General features: G+C 47.5%; 1 protein-coding gene across 1 annotated transcript in view; it reads right to left on the bottom strand.

Moving 5' to 3' along the window:
- ptn (pleiotrophin) overlaps positions 1 to 21,301 on the bottom strand; it is a 33,608-nt gene extending 12,307 nt beyond the window's left edge. Inside the window, exon 1 of the mRNA XM_023810953.2 lies at positions 21,108 to 21,301. The gene's annotated coding sequence lies outside the window, so the exon portion shown is untranslated. The remainder of the gene's footprint in view (positions 1 to 21,107) is intronic.
- Between the last annotated feature and the right edge of the window lie 2,543 nt (positions 21,302 to 23,844).

Genomic DNA, 23,844 nt, shown 5'->3' with positions numbered 1-23,844 from the left:
GGATGCGATGCAGCAAAGAGCAAAGTGATCTGTGAATATGAGCCCCTTAGGGTTGACAAAAGCCGGCTCCCGCTCTGGTTTCATGATTCCCATCCAAGCTGCCCTCATCCACTCTTGTCTAAAGTCCTTCAGTGACCACTCAGAATGGAAGAAGGCTACCAGACCCTCCCAATGCTCTGTTACCAACCTCATGTAGCATTCAAGGTGAATTTGTGTGGAATGTGGCCTCTCTGAGAATTCTGCTTGTGGGAATTTTACTTACACAAAAATGTTCTGTGGACATAAGGAAAAATGATTGGTTATCTCTCTGAACCAATCAGATTGTAGAGGAGGTGGAATCAACCAATCACATGTCTTGGTCCCTCGTGCTCAGTTATATGCTGTTATGTAAATAGTAGGCCTACCTCTCCTACCTAAAGTCAGTTCATTTTGCTTGTTAATGCTAGTTAATTTTTTTTAGCAGAATCATCGGAACTCTCCACTCTGAAGTATGTCTACCTCTATTATGTGACCTTCACCGGAACCAAAAGGTCCATATAACAGAGACAAAGAGGCTGTTTGTCAACATCAATGGTTCACTGGGTACTTGCAATCTCATTTATTAGGATTCTCCACATATAGACCAGGAACAATAATTTAGGGCGTCATAAAGGGGGGGTGGAGATACACTTTGCAGAATACATTATTTACTATTTACACGTATCAAATACTTGTTTTCTTTCGCAAAAAGAAGCAAATCAGACATCTTCCGTACTCCCCCTCTGTTATAGCTGTAATGATTCAGGCCTGCCTTCACTCTCACCGCACACTGGTTAGCCAATATCAGCTAGCCTGCCCACGTTCGAAGAAGTCAGCGTGAATCCGAGCGTGTGAGTAAAATGTCACCGCTATAATCGGGTTATCAGAAAAGAAAGGTAAGACAACAAAACATTGAAAGAGAAAAGAGAGGGCGACAATTGCTCACTCAGCTTGTACTTGGAGAACGTTAACGTAATTCATGCTTGCTATCTAAATCAGTTCTGCCCCGGTGGGTCATGCACAGATGCAGATTCAGCAAGGCTTCATAAAATAATTAAAGTTCTTAAAGCTTTGAATAGGCTAAATGGCTTTTGAAGTTGGGGTGAATGGTTATGGTAATTGCACAGGGTTGGATTGGTCTGGGTTGGGGGCCCCATACGATATGCTTTCATGGGGCCCGAAAGCCCTAGAGGCCCCTGTGGAAATGAGCGCAAAAACACGTAGGCTGCTAATGGCTAACTAACCACTTCAGCCATTAAGGCATTTTCATAAAGTGTCATATTCTTAAGGGGTTCCTTGAAACCCTGAACAGCAATAAAGCCACTGTAAAACAGCACATTGATAATGACTTTGCACCCATTCAATAGCTGCAGCTCTTCTTTGAGCTGCTGCTGATTAGTTTTGGAATCCGACAATTAACGTTAGCGGTGCAGTGTGAACTCCGCTGTCCGTACTAATAAGGAGGTCATGATATTTTGGCTAACCTACCCTACCATAATTGCAGGGCAATAATAACCCACACCCATCTCTTTTAACACCATCCATTCTTTCATTCAGGGAATGAACTAAACAAAAATTAGTTTCAAGAACAAATAATTATTATTTAAAAAGAACTTGAATTGCATGTATAAGCAAACAGGTTTTAATGGGAGATAAATGAAGCACAGTTAAACATAGTTTAAGGTGCAGACAATTCGGCCTTCATGTGTTTTTAGTTTTTTTGGTTGTTTAAAGTGCTAGCTTAGAGGTAAAAATGAAATTCATGTACGGGAATAAGGGCTGGCTTTCCTCAGTATTTCTGTAAAAAAAGAAAAGACTTTGAGAATGATTACTCTCCCCAGTCGATGTCTTTGTGAGGGTTGATTTTGAAAGAGTCATCATCTGCTGTTCAGGGCTGACTTGCTCTCCATTTTTAGGGCTGCTTGAAGAAAAGAAAGTAGTCTGGGGAAAGATTGCAGTGGGAACACAGAAGTACCTGACCTAATACCAAAACACAGGCATGATTCTGTAACCTGTAACACAGGCATGAACTATATCCATGATCTGTACTATAGTCATGAACCATACTGTACTGTAATCATGAACTATACTGTAGTCATGAACTGTACAATAGCTAAGAACTATACCATAGTAATGAACTGTACCATAGCTAGGAAAAATATCATAGTAGTGAACTATACTATAGTCATAAATTGTACCATAGCTAGGAACTATACTATAGTAATGAACCATACTATAGTCATGAACTGTACTATAGTCATTAATTGTACTGTAGTCATGAACTGTACTATAGTCATTAATTGTACTATAGTCATGGACTGTATTGCAGCCATGAACTGTACTATAATCATGAACTGTACTTTAGTCAATAAGTGAAATATTGGCAAGGACTAAGCTATCTGCATGAACTGTACTAGTCAAAGGCAACATTCTATTTTGAGGAAGCAAATTCCAACTTAACCCAGAATATTCTGCATGTGGCCCTTTCTGACAGATTGAGGCAAGCTGCAGATCAATAATGAAACAGTTCTAAACAGAACTACTTAAAAGAAAAGTAAAAAAATAAATAAAAATCAGTGGAAGTCCATCTGTCGTTCCCGATGATATTCACTCAAGAAATTCAGTACTTTGGTGGGAGGAACAATGTCATCCGCTGCTGGGAATGACACTCCGTGCTCTGCTCAGCTACAGGGGCCGTTCACTAACCCCTACGCCCCCCTACAGTCAAAGATTATAAGCAAAAAGAATTCTATAACTGCTGTACTGCCTTATACACGCACAGCTAGAAGACCCTGTTTAAGTATCCAGTCTTGCCGCTGTGCGTTTTTCTGCCACTTCATATTAATAACAAAGAAGTTGTCTGCAAAGTTTAATGGACAATTTCTGGCGCCCCGACAGCCAGGGAGTCGTCAGTGAGTATGAGGAGTTGCTGAAATTCCATTTCAGCGTTAGCATTTAGCACTTCTGAGTGAGGCAGACATCTTAAAAGGCTGCTCTGTAGCCCCGAGGCCGCCCGGCAGTGCCCGACAGACAGCCACAGAATCGAATCTCTTCAGTCATAATCCCTCTCCCACGAAATTTGCCAGCTGTTCTGAAACCATCTATCATTTCTTACATCCCCCCCAATACTCAACAGAATTACATTGTTGTGCTGTCAAATCAAGCTGGGGCCACACAGATGTCAGAAATCAGCCATGATATATCTGAATCGCTCAGTTAATATTTGTGCCTGTAGCCAATGAGAGAAGAGAGAGGTCTTTGGGAGTCATTATGATTTATAGTAATACCATAACAGGACTGACCTCTGTCGTAAACAATCATTTTTATATCACGTCATCCTTGCTAGAGAGTCCTGACAGCATTACTTTGTTAACTGGTCAGGAGTAGGACCACTTTGCTCCTTTTAATGCATCTTGCTCTCCTTCCATGCTTATGAAAGTTTACTTTCCATGGATTTTCTATGAATGTATTGAACTATACTCACCATGCACTCAGTATTGACCCTGAAAATGTATCACCCCATTGACCCAACTTTAAGTAATGTCATTTTAACATCTGCACAGAATCCATGGATTGGAAAATACATTAGCTATGGATAAACTGCAAGTGTACAGATGCAAGATCTTACAACTGGACTCTCCAGGCTTTGGGTGGTGGATCTGACATACATGGGAAGCAAGCCAGAAGCAGGCATGTAGGTAAAGGCCGCAGGGTGTTTGTGAAGGTTGGGGGGGGGGGGGGGGGGGGGGGGGGGGGGCACCAGTTGGTATAGTGCAGGAGAGGCTGAAAAAGCACTGCATGAAAAGGTAAGTAGGTGTATACATATTCATAATGGAGGAGTTAATGAGGGGAAACGAGGGAGAAGGGGCTGCAGCAGAGTGTGGCGGCGTTTTCACGCCACCGCCGAGGAGACGGGACCCGCTTATTGATAAAAGCTGAAATCACAAACATCAAATTATGCACAAGCACCACCATTACGTTCAGCAGATTGCGTGGTGCCATAAAAAACACCCACACCCCGTCTCAGGCCTGCATCTCCCAGTCCCACTTGCATCTCAAGCATTCCCACCTTCATAGGCGTGGGGGACACCTGAGGAAAGTGCTCGCACTCAAAAACACACAACCTGACAATTCCGAGGGCCACCTTCGGCTGACATCACTTCGCTCCGTGGACGACACAATGTGGATAAGCTTTCCTTCAAGTCCGGGCAACTCATCAGAGTATTCCAAAGCTAATCCCCAGCAATGAGTCATTCTGTCAGTACTGTACCATAGGCAGTTTTTCCGAGGATGTAGGGGTGCAATTGCACCCCCTACTGGTCAGAAGAAAATGGTATTTGAACATACTAAGTTCATCAAAATTAAATTGCATTGTAAAGTTATATTTGAGAATGTGGTTTGTGTTAGTCATATAAATGAGTAATAATCCATCCAGCCATCTTCTGTAAATGCTTCTCCTATTCATGGTCATGGAGGGTCCAGAGCCTATGGGCACAGAGTAGGGAACAACCCAGGATGGGATACCAACCCATCACAGGGCACACTCACACATGCAATTTGGTAACTCCAGTATGTTTTTAGACTGGGGAGTGAAACCAGAGCACCCAGAAGAAACCCCATGACAACACGGGGAGACCATGCAAACTCCACACAAACAAAGCCATGGCAGAGACTCGAACCCAGGTCCCAGAGGTATGAGGCAATAGAGCTAACCACTGCACCATCATGCCATCCCAAAAGTAAATATCATTTATTGTAAATATATTTACTGTTCTTTTATAGATGTATTTATCTGGGTAAATGACTGGTTGGGCTCTCTCACCTTGCACTCCTCGGGAGAAAAGCCTTGAGTCACTTATGGTACTGCACTCCAACCAGTCTGAGAGGGGCCGTATGCCATAGAGCACAAGCTCGCATCTTCACAGGAGATGTTACTGAGGCTGAACCAGGTGACTCACCATATGGTCTCCATGCTCAGATATAAGAGGATGTGCCGGCCAATCACGTTGGAGATGGTCCTCAAACCCAAAAATGCTACCCTGCTTCATGAATGCAAATCGGCCGTGTGTGACTAATGTGGTAAAAGGTGAGAACAGAACGGGAGGCTGGTCCTGCTTAATGTATTTTTGTCACAGGTTAAACACGGTCAGTTACAGGTCCGCAGATTAGCTGGCCCCAATTCGCCAGTGGCCCAGACCGGCCCGGTACTCATTCGAATTGAATGGCAGCAGCAGCCACGGCGTAACTACAACATCTGCTTATAGGATAATCATACCTGAATTTACTCCAACAACACAGGCCCACAAATAACCATTCAGAGTATGGTTACAGATTTCTCAGACAGCATGCTAAATATACCATCATGGGCTAAACACAGGAGAGCGCTGAACAAATTTTACATTGAGGCTTTTGTCTGATCCTCTTCTCGCCAATTCTAATCAACGGGCGGCCGCTCTCTGATGCGCAGATTAAAAAGAATATAAAATAAATAGCCGAAGAAAAATGTGTTTTGAATAAAGCTTTGAAGGTGCTAAAGTGCGGCGATTCATTTTCTCTCCTGCCCCGTTTAATCTCGTATCCATTGAGGCGTGATGCAAGGAGTTACAGTCAACTCCTGAACCAGAAGAGCGGCACGTTTTCTCAGTTTCTGTCTCCGCGGTGGCATGATGAAGGTCCCTCCCTCTGCGCTCTTGCATCTCCTCGCCCTCCGCCTCTGTCCCCTTCTCTCCCTTATCTGAGCACCTTTTAGGGCCTCTCATTCAAACAGGCCTGCTGGAATAATCAGGCCGCCCTGTGTTGAGAGAGCAGCAGGACACTTTCATTAAAGTGTGTCCGTGGAAGAGCTTTTCTCACGCATCACGGGCGCTTCTGTCTGTCGTGTAATTGAATTGTTTTAATTAAAAGTGTTCTCATTACAGCTCCCTCCCTCTCATACCCTACTGCTGCCTTTGAAAACGGCAAGATGGGGAAATGTGCAGAGGAGTGTGAAGTCAGAGGACTTGGTAGCTTGGAGATCTTCCTCCCCTGTGGAGGGAGTTTCTACCTCACTCACCCCTGGTGTAAAAACCCTTCATCAGCTGAATCTTCAGTGTTTACAGATACACTGTGACCTTCTGTGAACACATACATACATACATACATACATACATACATACACACACACACACACACACACACACACACACACACACACACACACACACACCCATCCACCCACCCACTAACCGCTTATCCTGGTCAGCAGGGCTGGACTAGCATAATTTACTGTTCGGCAAAAGATATCATGTCACAGAAGACCTCGGCAAAATATATTCTGGGGAGACCCCAAAGTCCAGGGCTGATATTTAATCCCAATCCAGCCCTGCCAGTCAGGGTTCTGGAGAGCATATCAATACAGTTTAAATGTTTGATGTTCTGCAGACTACACACATCCTGTTCTCTGAAATCCTTTTCAAAACAGAGACGGGGGATGAGCATTTACTGACCCCCCACTTCTTTATCATTTCATGATCAATCCGGATCCCAGCATGGTTACGTCTCACTCTTGTCTCACTCCTGATGCTGGGGACTTATGCCAAACGTCAGCACCATTGTTGTTTTTCACGCCCACCGTGAGGGTACGAGATGAAAAAGCCCTCACGGTCCCACACGGCAAACGGGCGTTTTTCCTCCCCATTCACCTTACGCTTTGCGGACCACCGGTCTAGCTCCTCCCTGCCAGGGTCCCCGGTTCCTGAACGGCGCGTAAGCGGCGTGCGGCGTTTACACGGCTCGGCGTATCACACCGGTGGCACGAGGCTCACGCAGCCGCCGGGTAAATGTGCAAAGCCGGCAGCTGAAGCTCCTGGTGACCCATAATCCCAAAGCGCTTTCACACCTATTTATACGGGCAGATTAGGCGGCCGGCTCGGTGCGGTTAAAAGCCACTGAAACAAGCGAGGAAGGCTCAAGGACTGGAGACACTGATAAATATGTATTACACGCAACACAAAGTGCTTCATATACGTCTTCCCACTTTGCATATTTCAAAGCTTCCTCCTAGGAGTGCGAACAGTAAATGGCATTAAATATTAATTATGTTGTTTTCTCTCTCTTTCTGTCGGCTCTGAATTTCTTGAAGTAACCTTACAGTAACAAGGACGGAGACAGACGCAAACCCTTTACGGCTGAACGAGCCATCCGAGAAGCGTCCGGCTGAGTAAGGGTCGGCGTCTCACACGTATCGTCCAGCCCCTCACACGGCTATGAGGTTCTGCGCGTGGATTTCAGGGAGTTGCGAGTGTGTGTTCGTCCCCAGACTCACAGCGTGAAACCTGGAGGTGACGGGCTTGACATCCACGTAGGCGAGGGAGACTCTGACAATCAAGCGTAGGGGGGGGGGGGGGGGGTGCAGGGGATGCCAGAGAGGCAGATAAACACTCCCCAGTTCAGGCAGGATGGATTGACGTCTATAGCACCCCACCCCACTGGTATGGCACATGCATGTCTGAGCCTTCACATCCCCACTGCAGCACCCCTCCCTCACCCTTTTAACTTCAATGCCACCCCCCCAGGATTCTGCAGAAGTGCCACTGGCTCTTCCTTCATGTTTGCACCACTCCTCCTGTCGGCATTTATATCCTTATGATTTTGTAGAGTTTAATTGGACACCTCTGTGTTTCCGTTTCTGGTGGTGCATGAGGGTTGGGTTGTGGGGGGGGGTCGGGCTCTGAACTGTGGCACCTCCATAACAGAATGCAGAGCGCGGCTCAGCAAACCGCTGACAGCCCGGCACCGCCGGCACGGAAGCATAACACCTCGTACCTCCCAATCAAAACGTCGCAGTGTCAGCCGGACCCGCTCGCCCACACGCGCCAGAATGCACCACCCTACCGCCACACTCCCGCTCCTGGCAAACCCCCCTGCCCGTGATTAATTACCACCTCGGCCGTAACTCTTTTAAGCTGGGCGAATCGGGCCGCCGGGCCCTGCGAGGCCTTAATCGTCCCAAAGATCGTGCCCTCCTCCCACGCAAAGCCGGTTCATTACGAGAGACATCTTGGGACACGAGCCGAAAGGAGAGCGGTGATGCCAGCTTCTCAGGAGCGACGGTGGCCTTATGTAAGAGGAGGAGCCGCTACAGTCACTATAGCCAGCAATACATTTAATCTCCCATAATTCATCACGCTTCTTAGCTACAAAAAAAAAATCACTTTAACATGCCACAAATACGACGCATTTATGTTACATCATACAGTATGTTCACAATGGTAGGAGGCCACTTTTAACACTGTTTTTTTGTTATTTAATTGGATCTCCGTTTGGGATTTGCTTGTTAGAACACAAAGAGAAGGATGAAATTATCTGATTAGTGAGACTTGGGACATAATTAATTGAGAAACTTTTACGACCTTTGCGATTACCATCGTGGGAATCCTACGGCGCATAAGGAGAAATATCCAGCTGTACCGCTCCTCTCCGGAGTCTCAGACGGGCCCATTTGCATTTTTCATCTGCATTTATAAGCTTCCAAAATGTTTTCTAACTACAGAACAAAACATATCAATAGAGCGCAGTTTACAATGATCTTTTTTTTCCACGAATGGTTCTAGAAAAGCCATTGAACTTCAGGTTTAACATTGTTTGATTGGCACCTAAGATGGTCCATATACAGGCGGATATGCCATTGTATTTTGCTAAGTAGATGTTAATTTTCAACAAAGGTTATTTATACATGCATTTCTTTCACAGAAGACCTACTGCACACTGCCCTCTGCTGGTCACTGGTAATAAGGACCAGTCTGTTATTTCGCACTATGCCCCGGTCACGTCTCCATTGCCTTCCAGCGATTTTCAGGGTTCCCTGTGAAGCCCTGCCATCTCTGCCACTCCTGCATAAACGAGCCCAGCTGCGTCGGAGCCGTGCGCAGACATCCACTCGTCTCGCTTTTTCCGACAGCGTCAGCAGGCAGAACGCCACCCAGGCGGCTTCCGAGCAAATTCTGGACGAGGTGTCCTCCCCGGAAGGCTGGACTAAAGCTGCGCCGTGCTCGCAGCCAGCCCGCGGATGATTTTCTGAAGAGTTCCTGTGAAGTTAGATCTAAACAAAACAAAAAAAAGGCTCTGGCCATGACATAGCCTTCTGCTTGATGTGGTTTTAGTTCAAGAGCTTCAAATATGGCAGCGTGGTGTGATGCATCGCTCTTAAGGAAGGACAACCTCAGGAACACAGTGTGATGAAGAGCGTCCCAAAGCCACACTTACACTGTTCTTTGTGACTCTCTGTTCATCAATACTTCCCTCTCCGGCAGCATCGCTATAAATTACAGCCGGCCAATAAAGAATAAAATGTTCTGACGCCTTGCATAAATCTGGTTCGGCTTTGCACGAAGCCCAATGCAAATCGGACACCGTTACATTATTCGTCTTTGTGATGCAGTAATCGCGGTAATTGGGCATAACAGGTTTCTTGCCCATCATTTATAATGAGCAGCGTTTGCCGTTATGGTACGATTACTGAGACCGGCATCCCAGTTCCACCAAATGCCGCCCATTACTCACGGCGGCAGCCGTCCGGGAGGTCACGTTACCCGTTCGTTTGTTTTGTTTTCCCGTGTTTCTCCTCATTACGCCGCTTGGGGTTACCGAAACAGCCAGGTGCGGTGCTGAAGACACCTCACCTCCCTGAAGCTGGCAGACGCCCACGGGTATCGGTGGGGTAACGGGGGCAGCCATGCCGGCAGAAGCCTCGCTTCCTCCCACAGCTAGGCGAGCGGGTCGAGGGAGTTTTGGGTGTTCAAATTATCCCGTGTTTGTCACTCTCACCCTGCAAGCCTTGATGTATTTGTAAAAACAGCAACCCATAGGTGACAGAAACAAAAATGATTGCAGGCAGAGGTTTATATAAGGGTGGGACCAAAGGCACACTCACCCCAGCTGAAATCTGATTGGTCCCTTTCCCTGTCACTCAATTTTAAAACAATAAGGTTGGCCTCTCTGTGTCAGCTATGGCCACTGTTATGCCCCCCATAGAATCACCCCTGACTGTAGGTAAAAGTACTGTACGTTTGCCCTCCTTCGTGAGCAATTGTTAATGTTCCTGGACCTCCGACCTGCCCGCGGTTCCAGTCTACGGTGCCTCTGCTGACCCTCCGAGCTCCGAGTGTCACGTGTCATTAAACGCCCTTGCTTTGCAGCCACGCCGTAAATCGGCACCGGCGGGGGCGACCAGAGCAAAGCCGTCTTTCAGTACAGCTACCTGACATCCCTGGCGAATCTTGCGTTTCATCTCTGTTACCGGGGGGGGGGGGGATTGTCAACGGTCCAGACTGGCAGAGTCACTCATCGTCACACGGGGTTACATGCGGTGCCTCCGATGCTCGAACGCCAAATTTCCCGCTTGCCGTGCACGGTTACCCGCCACGTCCTGTTCCCGATATGCTGCGGGGGACCAAAAAAGGACGTGCGATAAACTCGACTGATGAGAGCGGTCACCTTTCAGCTCGGCACCCTTCGGCTCGCCTGGTCGCATGCCGCATGCTTCCTGTTCCCGTCACTTCCATTCATTGTTACTCCTGTTCAAGGAATTTGCAGCCTTTTATCCCGGGAATGCAAACTCCATTAAGAGGATTACCTGCTTCTGTGAGCGTGTGTATAAATTTGCATAAATCGTTTTTTTTTTTTTAGAGACCTGTTTCCACGCAAACCAAATTACCATTTTTTTGTTTGTTTATATCTTAATTAAAGTCCCAGCAACATCTGATCTACATCTAAATAAAGAGACACCCTTTTCACTGTGATGTTAGCGCTAATGTGACTCCCTGGGGATAAGTGTGAGCCCGCAGCTGCGGTGGACGATGAAGCTAATTCACATTTGCTACCTCCTGTCGGCCGTGGCCACATATGCCAGTCACAAGTCTCCCCCTGTCCGCACGCCACCTACTGGGCCTCTCCGGCCCTGCACCTACTTAAAAGTCGCTCCCCTTGTGCCGGCAAAGTGTGAAATTAATTACTGCCACGTCCATCGTTAATCCTCACCTCTGCCACAGCGAGCTAATGACTGCCGGTGGTCTGGGGAACAGGGGGATATGGGTTCAAATACCCGGAGACATGCTCTTAATCAGCCTGCTTAAGCATAATTACTTCAGCAAACACCTTGTCCTATATGGGGGGGAAAATAATTAGCTATTTAAATAGCTGTAAAATCTAACAAACACAAAACCAATATCAACAAATCATAATGTAAACATGACGTAAAATGTTGTCGTTGGGTGCCCAAAGAAATGTCTGCGGTATTTTTGCACTCTTTTCCTCAGCACGGCTCCTGTGATGGCAGGCCCTGCACCATCTCGGCGGCGAGAACATGCATTGCATCATATTAGTGTGCGGCTCACGGCTGCGGGGCAGTGCAAGTACAAGAGGGGCAATGCTCGGTGGGAGCAGAGCCGGGAGGTCTTTGCTGACCAGCACAAAGCCCCATCCACGCCTGCGGGCAACGAGATGGGTTCACGGGCCTCGCGAGCCTGCGATATTGCCGGGTCACCAAGCAACCGAGCAGACCGGAGGGGGCGAGGCGATGGATTAAATGGTGTCGCAGCGATTCCTCCCGATTCGGCGCTCCAGAGCCTCTCCCAGAGGCCAGGCTGAATGTAAAACAGCATGAAATGGCTGCAGCCGACATGGGACAGTGTAGGCCATTGTTAGTGTGGTAAAGAATGGGAAGAACAGGATGTGTGAGGCTGTGTGAGGCTGTTCCGAGGTCTCCCAGGGTGTGTGAGGATGTGTGAGGCTGATCCGAGGTCTCCCAGGGTGTGTGAGGCTGATCCAAGGTCTCCCAGGGTGTGTGAGGATGTGTGAGGCTGATCAGAGCTCTCCCAGGATGCATGATGATGTGTGAGGCTGCTCTGAGCTCTCCCATGGTGTGTGAGGCTGTGTGAGGATGTTCTGAGCTCTCCCATAGTGTGTGAGGCTGTTCCGAGCTCTCCCATAGTGTGTTAGGCTGTTCCAAGCTCTCCCATGGTGTGTGAAGCTGTGTGAGGATGTTCTGAGCTCTTCCATGGTGTGTTAGGCTGTTCCAAGCTCTCCCATGGTGTGTGAAGCTGTGTGAGGATGTTCTGAGCTCTTCCATGGTGTGTGAGGCTGTGTGAGGCTGTTTCGAGCTCTCCCATGGTGTGTGAGGCTGTGTGAGGCTGTTCCGAGCTCTCCCAGGATGTGTGAGGATGTGGGAGGCTGCTCCGAGCTCTCCTAGGATGTGTGAGGCTGCTCCGAGCTCTCCTAGGATGTGTGAGGCTGCTCCGAGCTGTCCTAGGATGTGTAAGGCTGTGAGGCTGCTCCGAGGTCTCCTAGGATGTGTAAGGATGTGTGAGGCTGCTCCGAACTCTCCTAGGATGTGTGAGGCAGCTCCGAGCTCTCCCAGGATGTGTGACAATGTGTGAGGCTGCCCCGAGCTCTCCTAGGATGTGTGAGGCTGCTCCGAGATCCCCCAGGATGTGTGAGGATGTGTGAGGCTGCTCTGAGCTCTCCTAGGATGTGTGAGGATGTGTGAGGCTGCTCCGAGCTCTCCTAGGATGTGTGAGGATGTGTGAGGCTGCTCCGAGCTCTCCTAGGATGTGTGAGGATGTGTGAGGCTGCTCCGAGCTCTCCTAGGATGTATGAGGATGTGTGAGGCTGCTCCGAGCTCTCCTAGGATGTGTGAGGCTGCTCCGAGCTCTCCTAGGATGTGTGATGATGTGTGAGGCTGCTCCGAGCTCTCCTAGGATGTGCGAGGCAGCTCCGAGCTCTCCTAGGATGTGTAAGGATGTGTGAGGCTGCTCCGAGCTCTCCTAGGATGTGTGAGGCAGCTCCGAGCTCTCCCAGGATGTGTGAGGATGTGTGAGGCTGCTCTGAGCTCTCCTAGGATGTGTGAGGATGTGTGAGGCTGCTCCGAGCTCTCCCAGGATGTGTGAGGATGTGTGAGGCTGCTCCGAGCTCTCCTAGGATGTGTGAGGATGTGTGAGGCTGCTCCGAGCTCTCCTAGGATGTGTGAGGATGTGTGAGGCTGCTCCGAGCTCTCCTAGGATGTATGAGGATGTGTGAGGCTGCTCCGAGCTCTCCTAGGATGTGTGAGGCTGCTCCGAGCTCTCCTAGGATGTGTGATGATGTGTGAGGCTGCTCCGAGCTCTCCTAGGATGTGCGAGGCAGCTCCGAGCTCTCCTAGGATGTGTAAGGATGTGTGAGGCTGCTCCGAGCTCTCCTAGGATGTGTGAGGCAGCTCCGAGCTCTCCCAGGATGTGTGACGATGTGTGAGGCTGCTCCGAGCTCTCCTAGGATGTGCGAGGCAGCTCCGAGCTCTCCCAGGATGTGTGAGGCAGCTCCGAGCTCTCCCAGGATGTGTGACGATGTGTGAGGCTGCTCCGAGCTCTCCTAGGATGTGTGAGGCAGCTCCGAGCTCTCCCAGGATGTGTGAGGATGTGTGAGGCTGCTCCGAGCTCTCCTAGGATGTGTAAGGATGTGTGAGGCTGCTCCGAGCTCTCCTAGGATGTGTGAGGCTGCTCCGAGCTCTCCTAGGATGTGTGAGGCTGCTCTGAGCTCTCCTAGGATGTGTGAGGCTGCTCAGAGCTCTCCTAGGATGTGCGAGGCAGCTCCGAGCTCTCCCAGGATGTGTGACGATGTGTGAGGCAGCTCCGAGCTCTCCCAGGGTGTGTGAGGCTGTTCCATTCTGAATAGCACGCTGCCTTTCAGGCTACTTTGAGGACCGCATGTTGATCGGTTGACGTGTGGTTCTTTCGTGCGCCCAAGATTTTGGACCCCATGAAAGTACATGCATATGATTTTGAACCCCCAACCCAGCCCAACCCAACCCAATTATGTTCCAAATTTTTTCAGGTCCCCCAGAATCATCATAAATCCCCCTATCCCCCACCCCTTTTACAGGGCCCCTCCCTGCAACTCATTCACTGTTTTTACTCAATGCATGGGTCATGGCATAGTTGAAAAACAGAGGGGGGAAGCCCCAAATAACAGCAAGCTAACGTTACGCTAATGCTAATTTACCTAATGCTAATTTGTCATTGTGTATTGGAGCCCCCACCCCCACAGCTGTTTTTCACTTAGGACACCAGCTCATAATGAATCTTAGTGCCAAACTTAATCACAACATAGCAGCCTCTACACAGTGTTTTGTGACCTGGTTCTTCAGGACTCCCAGACGGTCCATGTTTTCCCTCTTTCCCAGCTCCCAGCCAATCACAAACACCAAATACTTGATACAGATGGGTTTGGAGCTGGGATGGAGTGAAAACGTGGCTTGTCCCTGAAAACCGGGTTGGGAAACACGGATTTAACATGCAAGAATGAGGTTCCGGTCATTCCCGCCAGTATCTTCCTTGCGTAGTTTGTTTTGACAGCCATGTTCAGCTTGCTTTCATGGCGGCAGGGTCAGATCAAAGCGTATGCGGCAGATTTTAGCCCCGAGGCATAGAGGGCGGCCTAAAAACAAGGGGAATGAGTTTGTCACACGACCTGATTAAATCCCACTGGAAATTTCATATCAGCTAAGCCTCCCCTGTGGCGACTGCAGCAATCCTTCGACTTGATTTTTTTGAAAAGTTTATAAGTTCATAAGTTTATTCGATAAGTTTACATACGTATGAGAAAGCCATCACAGCACATCCTTCTGGTCTTCACTAGAAGCAGAGCTCCACGGAGCTATTAAGATATTATTCCGTGCTGCTGCCCTCACTGTTTCAATTAGCCGGCCCATTATGACAAAGACCGCAATTAGCAGACTAAGTAGTTTGGGGTTTGCGCCTGAGCGCCTGGCCATATTAGAGTCTCACTCAAGGCTGAGCAGCAACGGCACAGCAACATCATTAGCGACTCCCGGTCATTCCAGACAATTCCATGTCACCACACCATATGTTCCGACCTCCCGAATCAAGTGGCGGACCCGGTCGCGTGGAGTTTGGGCCATTCTCGCATCCCTTCCTGTGAAACAGGGGAAATACATGCAGATTGTGGGAGTTTGTTTACTAGTTTAGTGTAACCATGGGGGTTTATTTACTAGCTTAGTGTAACCATCTGGCATCCGTGAGGACAGTGACCGATCCTATGCTCTCCCCCCACAGTCGACATCTTGTACCGTTGCCTCCCCCCTATCCATGCCCCCAATCGTGAAGTTTAACCGTTCACACCCCCTCCTCCCATTGGACAACCTTTACTGATTTCATCCTTCCCCCAATCCGGACCTTTAACCACCCCCCCCCCTGCAGTTTTACATGGTGAAATTATGAAATACCTTGCCTAGAACCACGCAAGCTCCTGCTACTGCATATGGAAGTTTCCACTGACAGAGCTGTGTGTCGATTTGCCAGGCCGTTTACAGACTACTGAGTCATTCCTGATCCATACGTCGTCTCTGAGGAACAAAATGGCTGACAGAATCTACACTTCTTCTCAGTTAGCACTATACGATTTTCACGCCCATTAGTGGGCCGATTTTCTGATTAACAGACAGCCTGCTATTTCGTACACAGAAACTCAATACCTCTATGCATCCCACTCCCCGAGGTAGATCGAACCATCCCAGTGCAGCTGATTGGTAATTGGAATCAAAACTCAGGCTACATTCATTAGGTCCACAGATCTGAACACACTGGCTATCATTATGTTATTTTTAAGTTGCCTGACTTCTGGTGCTACTACAAAGATATATGAGATGCATTCTTTTGTTATTGTTCATTGTATCCATTTAAACAGGGATGCATATAACTAGTACACAGGTATGCATTCGCAATTGTAATACATGCGACAATCGATTGTTGTACCAGTGCAAATGCATGGGTATTTTATGTGCATTCTCACCTCTATGACAAGAAATTACCCTGCATTTTAACCTTTATATCCTAATTCATACTTCATTTGCAGTATAAAGGTTAAAATGCACGGTAATATCTAGTCATAGCAGCCCAAATGCACAAAACATAACTACACATTTGCGCTGTTACAACAATCAATTGCAGTATGTATCACTTTTAAAGGTGAATGCGTACTTATGTAGCCATTATCTGCATCCGTGTTTATAAATGCTATTTGCAGTTTTAAGTTTTGTGTTATTGCATATAACCAGTACAGCATATGGTTTGCCATAGTGAGAATCCACAGTTCTGACTAGCCTTGTATTCTAAAATAAACATCAAGAGTTACACTTTCATTCCATCCAGTGTCCCCTGCATTGTGCCCTGTACTTCCTGGCACTGGCTCCAGGGTCGCAGTGACCCTACACTGCAACAGCAGTAATATATGAATGCATGTATGTATGTATGTACATACAGTGGGAAGCCTGTATTGGTGGATCAATGGAGATGCTGCAAGTGATTGAGCAGTTACTGACACTGACAAATAACTGAGAGGCTGCATCTCATGAAGTTCTGCAGCAGAATCCCCACGTGCTTAACCTAAATAAATAATAAATACATGTAAAATATACATATATGTATATATTTATGTTTTCAATGAACAGGGTTAGCTAAGCAATAAAAAAATATAATGTGCAATTTTAAAATGAATGATAAAATGTGTTTATTTTGTGTTCTTATGAGTGTAAAGCCCTATACTGATTTTCTCAGTCAGTGATTATGTTGCTATCATATGTGACGGTTTTTACAAAATTAAAACCACAAACTGGAATATATGACTACATAACTGAATAATAATGGAGCAAATTATATTCACGCGCACACCCGCGCATAAATTAACTCATTACGATCCGTCACAGAGGATTATCATTTATGTTTGTACAGCTTTGTGTTATATTAGGTTGGGATATATCACATATTTCTTTTCAGATTGATTATAAATCTTCAGATTGAGTCACTAAAACATTCAGATTGCCCACAAATCACAAGCCGCTGAAGATGTGTCTGAATCTTCTTTGCAAAGACAGGCACATTAAATAATTTAGCCTATAAATAATCACTCTTCTTCCATGGCACCTCGCGGAACGGCGGACTGCAAACACAGCTGTGTGGCTCTTTATCTCCCCGCTGCAGCCCCCTTCGCCTGCTCCTCTCTCTGCCCCCCCCCCCCAGCTCCCAGGACTGCTGGTCCCTGATGACTCAGGTGCCTCTGACTCCATTAGAAAAACAAAAACAACCCCCCTCCCCACCCACCCCTCTCGACAGCACTCAGGTCACAAAGCTCTAGCTAACAGACACAAACATACCAGGCTGAGACTGAAGCGAAGGGACAAGTTTCATATCCAGAACACACTATGGGAGAAGGAAGCTGAAGGCCACCTTTGCTGGCCAGGCCTGTGAGCTTCACATGCAGTATCGAGTATTACAGTACAAAAGTCTTAAGCAGTCAAAGGGTATGTTTCTCAGCTATTTATCTGTGCATATTTGCTCAGAAAAAAAGACAATTCATCAGAATTGGAATATGTGCAAATAAGCAACACAAAAATAATAATAATAATAATTTCTCCTGTTCTGCAAAAAGTCTCTGCTGGATGGCTATATGAACACCGCTTCAGGTCCCAAACCTCTCCTCAGGGGCACCTCAGCCATTCCATTTATTTGTTGAATTCCACCATCATCTCATTTCATTAAAGTTAATTAGATTAATAACTCAATGAGGTCTTGATTAGCCAAATAAGATGGTGTAGCAGTCAAGTCAACGAAAAATTGGGTGTATTGGATGGTCACTGCAAACACTGGGGTGACTGTCACAGAGGTTTTCAAATGGCTAAACTGTTGCACTTCATATCCTAGTTTTACCCCAATATGAAGATCCTTTAAGCATCATTTTCTTTGAGGACTTAAGACTTTTGCACAGTACTGTATGCAGGACTGTTTACATTCTATTGAAGCCATTTTATCTGATCAGCCAATCAGAGCACGGTATGTTGCCCCTGACCTTTTATCTCGGGTTCTCTGCAATGCATGAATAGGATTCGGAGCCCCCTGCAGAGATGCAAGCTGGAATTCAAGAGCAGTGATGCGTCGCTGATAGGCTTAATAGAAAGATGAGAGGTGATGAGGGACGTGACGGTCATTTGGGAACATAAGTCCATTATGACAATTAGGGCCCCCTGCCAGGAAGAGCACCTGGGCGGAGAGCAGGAGCCGGTGTGTGTGTGAACAGGAGCCCTTTCATACCCGGGACATGGGCACCGCTGCCAAGCCCTGCAGGCTGTGTCCTGTGCAGGTTCAAGTTGGTTGGTGCAGACTCTGGATTTTTCTCGATTGTACTTAGAACTGTCCTCTTTTTGGGACCTCTCTGGAGAGTCAGCTCGATACCGGCTGAAGTACATAGCCTGTGCAAGTCACTGCAATGTGTCGTTGGAAGACGTTCAGTCATGAGAACCTGCAGCATCAGAGATTCTGGGAAGCATATAGAGAGCGTGCAAAGGTGGGGGGGTGGAACCCTGGGAGTTTCCGGCACTAATTTGACAAAGACGGGCCGTACTCAGTACTCAATACTCAAAGGTCACTCTCTGCTCTCAAAAGGCTGCACACACATCATGCAACCCCCCCCCCAGACTGCTTTGGGGAACTTTTAACACATTTCAATTGTTCTGGTTGCTTCAGCATCAGCCTGACTGATTTCACTGTTCCCTCAGTGAATAGGGAGAAGATTTCCACAGTCACCCCGAGTGGTAAATCTCTCGCTCTCACTCTTTCAGTCTCTTTCACTGGGCTGCTCTGATACAGCTCATGGTGGTTCCAGGGATGACATCATCACTTGTAGCATGTGGACGACATTTCATATGACATGTGCGCTAAATGTCCTAAGCATGGTTGAGTTACCATCTGGAATCTGGAATCACTTACTTCTAATCCACCTTTTTTTTTTCTTCCCTCAATGGCTGAACAGTGAACGCCTTGAGCAGACACAGGTTCAACTTACCATCCAGAATGGTAACGTTTCTAACAGCAGGCCATTACTTGATGTGGTATAGTGCCGCAGGACTTCCCAGGCTGGAATGCCACTCTATGCCTGCTGCTCTGCTCCTATGCTGACAGCCTGGTGTGTCTCCTGTGTTTCCCTGTGGTCCACATTAGCTGTTCCTCTGTGTGATTCCAATCCCTGGCAGCCATCACCCCTGGCTCTATTCCAGGAGGAGGCCGCAACACCATCAAGGGCTTTTCTGTTCCGCTCACATGAGAGAGGGTCAATGTCTCCAGCACAAGAAGAAACCAGCAATTCAATGTGGAAGTCTTTGTGCACTTCCTCTCTCCCCCCCCCCCCCACACACACCCTACCACCACTCTCTTTCTCCCTCCCCTGACCCCCGATTTATCTCGGCCATGTTCAGAATGGGCCCCCATTGACAGTGGTCCCCCTGTTTCCTCGGGGGCCCGCTGTCTTCACTGGCTTCCCCCCCCCACCCGCTGTGCACCCTGTCTCCGAAGCCTCGCACACGAGCGCGTCTGCCTGTCCGCAGAGCAGGATTCTGGGGCTTTGTGAATAGTGCCGGATGCCGTTCGGCATCCCAAAAACAGCCTCTCAGGGCAGCCGTGCCCGCAGCCCTGTGGGCGAATGGCTCCTTTTCCGGTCATCCTTTGAAGAGGCACCTCCTGTACAGACGGGCCTTTTGATCGGGAAATGACATGACGTTCGCGGGATCTCACAAGACATTATAGATGTACACGGCACAGTCCCGCAGTAGCCCTATCAAAAACGCTTCTGTAAGCAGTTAGCGAACAGTCAACAAGGAAGGTCTGTTTACCCAAGGAAACCGAGTTTGGATTAACTCTGTTATACTGGAATTTTCAATGTTTGGACAAAAAAAAAAAACGCTTCCACCTAGATTTTTGCCACCAGCATCTCTAGTGAACTCAACCTTGCTCAGATTATGGCTCCACTGTTCACTTCTTCCCCTAATCTTCTTTACTGGCCTTTCCAGAGGGCATTGAGCTAAAGCAGCAAAGCTGTTCCCATCGCTGTTAATGCCGGAATGCACAGTCTCTGTTTACTGCACAGTAGGAACACGGTTCCAGAGGGCAGCTGCTAGTCAGGGTTGAGTTGCTGTGGCCTGGGTACATATAACTATAGCAACACAACCACAGGTCGTCTCCCCCATTACTAATGTAAAGCGACAATACAGATTCTGTTCATTTTTAATTCCAGTCCGGCCTGGCGCAAATTTTATCACTCCTTGTGGAGACATTTTTTATTTTTTTAAAAAGACATGCATACAGACTCGCATGTTGATGCACAGGTAACATAAAAACACTTTGCCTAAAAGCATGATGCCAATAACATAAAAACATAATAAAAAAACATGACGATAACGCCATCTTCTTAAATAACGTACTCTTTCCAAAAAGTGCCCAATGCAATAAAGCAAAGGGTTAAGAAATTTTGACAAGAATTATAATTGAATATAACAGATTGCCTAGCCAGGTTCGCAGAAACTTTCCATATTATCTGAGCCATTGTGTGGCTACATATCATGGTGCAAAAGAAAAGTTTGGCAGTTTTTAATGATTTGTTTAAAAATCATCTCCAGCGCATCTGCAAGATGTCAGAACTCTGTACATTTCCAGACCACTGCTCTGTTAAGATGATTCATGTATTTTTGTTTTAAAATCTAGAAAAATGTGTGTTGGGGCTAAAATAAAAAATATATCTATCTCTATGGAACTGATTTTATTTAAAACAAAATTCTCATCATTTCTTTGTTCATAAAATTCAAGCAGAGCTCAGATGTTCAGAAAATGTTTTTTATACGCCACGGGATTTTTTTTATCAAGTGAAAAATTGAAACTTTTCAGTTTCTCCTCAGCTCTCCCTAACTCTCTAAAGGACGCTCTCTTCAGTCTGGGACATTAAACTGACTTCCAGAAAGAAAATGCCGACTAGCACCTGTAGGATAAAGTATATGGCGGCTTTGGACCCAACAGCGATCTGAATCGGCCCGAGGTTTCCGGCACCCCGCTGCTCTCTCTTGCTGATCATGACTGAAATGGAGTCTGTAGCCTTGGGGCTATGCGAGGATGCCTGAGTCTCACCTCTGCACTCTCGTTTGTGCCGGTCATGGAACTTAGCAAGACTCGACGACTGCCACGGAAGCCCGCCCTCCGTCCCTCCCGCCCGGGTCGATCGTCTCCCTGACTCGAGGTACTCACTCTGGGCAAGAGGTCCGCTAGCTGCGCCTTGCGTGTGGAAGTCTTCTGTTTTCCTTTCTGCCGCTCTCTTCCCTCTTTAACCCCCCTCACTTTCTCTTCCTCTCGGCTGCCTTTTCCACGGGGGCTCTGGGAATGCGCTCGGGCTGTTCTTCGGCGGCGGGGGCGCGGCGTGCCGAGAGCTCCCCCCCCTCGACCGCCACCCCCCACCCCCTGCCGAGCACGACTCGTGACCAGAAGCTCATTATCAGAAAGGTCACTCCAGGGACACCCCACTTTGCTTGGGAAGAGGGTGTATGTCAGGAGGAGTGGGAGGGGGGAAAGGAGGGGTGGGGCTAGGGTGTGACAGGCAAGAAATGAGAGGGAATGTCTGGGGGGGGGCAAGTGGGGGAAAAAAGCTGCAAATAGGGAACCACAAATTCATGGACAGCTGCCAGGCTGCTGAGATGAGCTGGATTAGTGGCCATGTTTATCTGCCACGTCGTCTGGATTTACAAGTGGCTCTTAGGCAGCACAAGGAACCTAACAATTAACACCGAAAACTGGGGTACCAGCAAAGATTCCAGTGGGGACCTGCAGTTGGACCCTAGAAGAAAAAAGTACCCTGAATGCTTCCAATATCCAGATCTGCAAATTCTATAAATTACATACAATTAGTAGATGCTTCAGGTAGAAGTAATGAAAATCATCAGTTTTCCAACGGCTTATGAAATACGGGGCCACAGCACAGGGACTGGGAAGCACAGGGCACGAAGCAAGGCGTGCACACACACACACACACACACACACACACACACACTCACGCACACGTAGGGTATACATATCCTTATGGGGACCGCTCATTCATTTCAATGGGAAAAATGCTAACGCTAACTATGACAACCTTAACCCCTACCCTGCCCTAACCATAACCATAAGTAACCTAACAAACTACAAGAGTTTTTGCATTTTTAGTTTTTTCATAGCAGTCACCGATTTTTATAAAACGGAGTTTTCCCTTATGGGGACCAAGAAACCGGTCCCCATAAGGATAGGTAAACCTGCTCGCACACACACACACACACACACACACACACACACACACACACATAAAGTATGAAAAACACAGAGGTACCAGATAGCCTAAATGCATGTTCTTGGACCGCAGGAGGAAACTGGAGAACCTGGAAGTGCAGACGACCATTACTCTAGTACGGTGGCTGATGACAGGAGGCCGTAAACAGCTTGGCTGATCGATACGTGCTTCCATAAGGGCTGTTCACATACTGTACCACGTTGACATCAGCGGTGAATGCACTGTACTTCTCATCTCTCAAAATGCTGTCGCTTCCTCTGCTTTGTGCCATGACAGCAATCACACACACACACGCACAGACACACACACACACACACACACACGCACAGACACAGACACACACATCTATATTCCAGTGAGACTTATTCCAGTCAGATGCCTTTGCCCATAACCCCTAGGACGAGGTTTACTGTCTGTTTTCATCACTTTCCTTCTGAATTTATTTTGCAGTATAATTTGAAAAAACCTCATTTTAGGCTCCGTATATAGTGCTAGCCCAGCCTGTCTGGCCGTGCCCGTCTTCAGGTCCAAGCACGACTGCGAGAGTATTGATCATGCTTGCAGAAGGAAAGACGGATCATGCGTATAACATATAAAGAAAATCCCGCATGTCAACAGGCCTGCTACAGTATGTCGCACTTCTCTTGCATTTTCCATGCAGATTCCAAACATTAATTAGGGCAGGAATGTATGTAATGGGGAGCCGTCGGCGTGACTCATGGTCTCTGGTGGAGACGCCTGTCTCGTGTTTCCCTCTCATATTCCGTGCATGAATTATTCACTACGTCCATCTGTTTCCTTCATCGCCATGTTACTGTGTCTCTCCGGCCTCACTTGCATTTTATGTGGTGCGGGATAATTCACAAGAACGGGATCTGGAATGTCGCCCCAATTCAATGCCCCTTTCTTTTTTTTTATGGGGCAAAACAAAAACCTTTTGACTGCTTCTCAAGAGTCAGCGGCCGGGAAAGGCACTGCTCAGCGTGACTTACAGTGATGTTTAAATTAAATGCCTTCCTATAAAATGAGGTCAGTTATTAGTCTAATGACCCGCTAAATGGAGTAACTTGCAGCTCAGAATTTTGGTTACGTCTCTTTTTGACTTTTTACCTGCCACCAGTGTCCAGATTTAAAGGCCCAAGATATTCGTGCTCCAGTCTGGCCCGCGGTGTTCAGGCCGGCCCGCGGTGTTCAGGCCGGCCCGCGGTGTTCATTTTCTGTCTGGTACTGGGGCATCTCTGGCACTTCTGCCAAAATAAAGTTTAGCATCTAATAGGACAGAAAGCTGGACACTTGAGCTATGTCCCCAGGAAGCAGACAGGTCACATTCTACAGTTCTGCGGTTATCCCCCCGGGAAATAACGAAGATCTCTTGAGACCGGCAGGACTGAGAATGATATTACCCCTGGTGAATGTGAAGAGGAGGGATGATGGAATCGACATAACCTGCTTTTCCCGCAAATCGAAATGTGAATCGAAATGTGATTGCGATTATTACTAGTGGGGGGGGGGGGGGGATGTTGCCAGGTGGGGTAAACGGTAATGCTTTACATTAACTGCACCTTCATAACGCTTTTATATTGCATTCATAAAACCTTCAGTACACCTTCATAATGTATTCATTAAGTATTCATGAAACATTCATCATAAAACATCATGTACAGT

The sequence above is a fragment of the Paramormyrops kingsleyae genome, chromosome 3 (assembly GCF_048594095.1).
Source record: "Paramormyrops kingsleyae isolate MSU_618 chromosome 3, PKINGS_0.4, whole genome shotgun sequence".
In the NCBI taxonomy this organism is placed as follows: Eukaryota; Metazoa; Chordata; class Actinopteri; order Osteoglossiformes; family Mormyridae; genus Paramormyrops; species Paramormyrops kingsleyae.
Note: the sequence above shows the minus strand (reverse complement) of the source record. Positions and strands in the feature narration are given on the sequence as shown.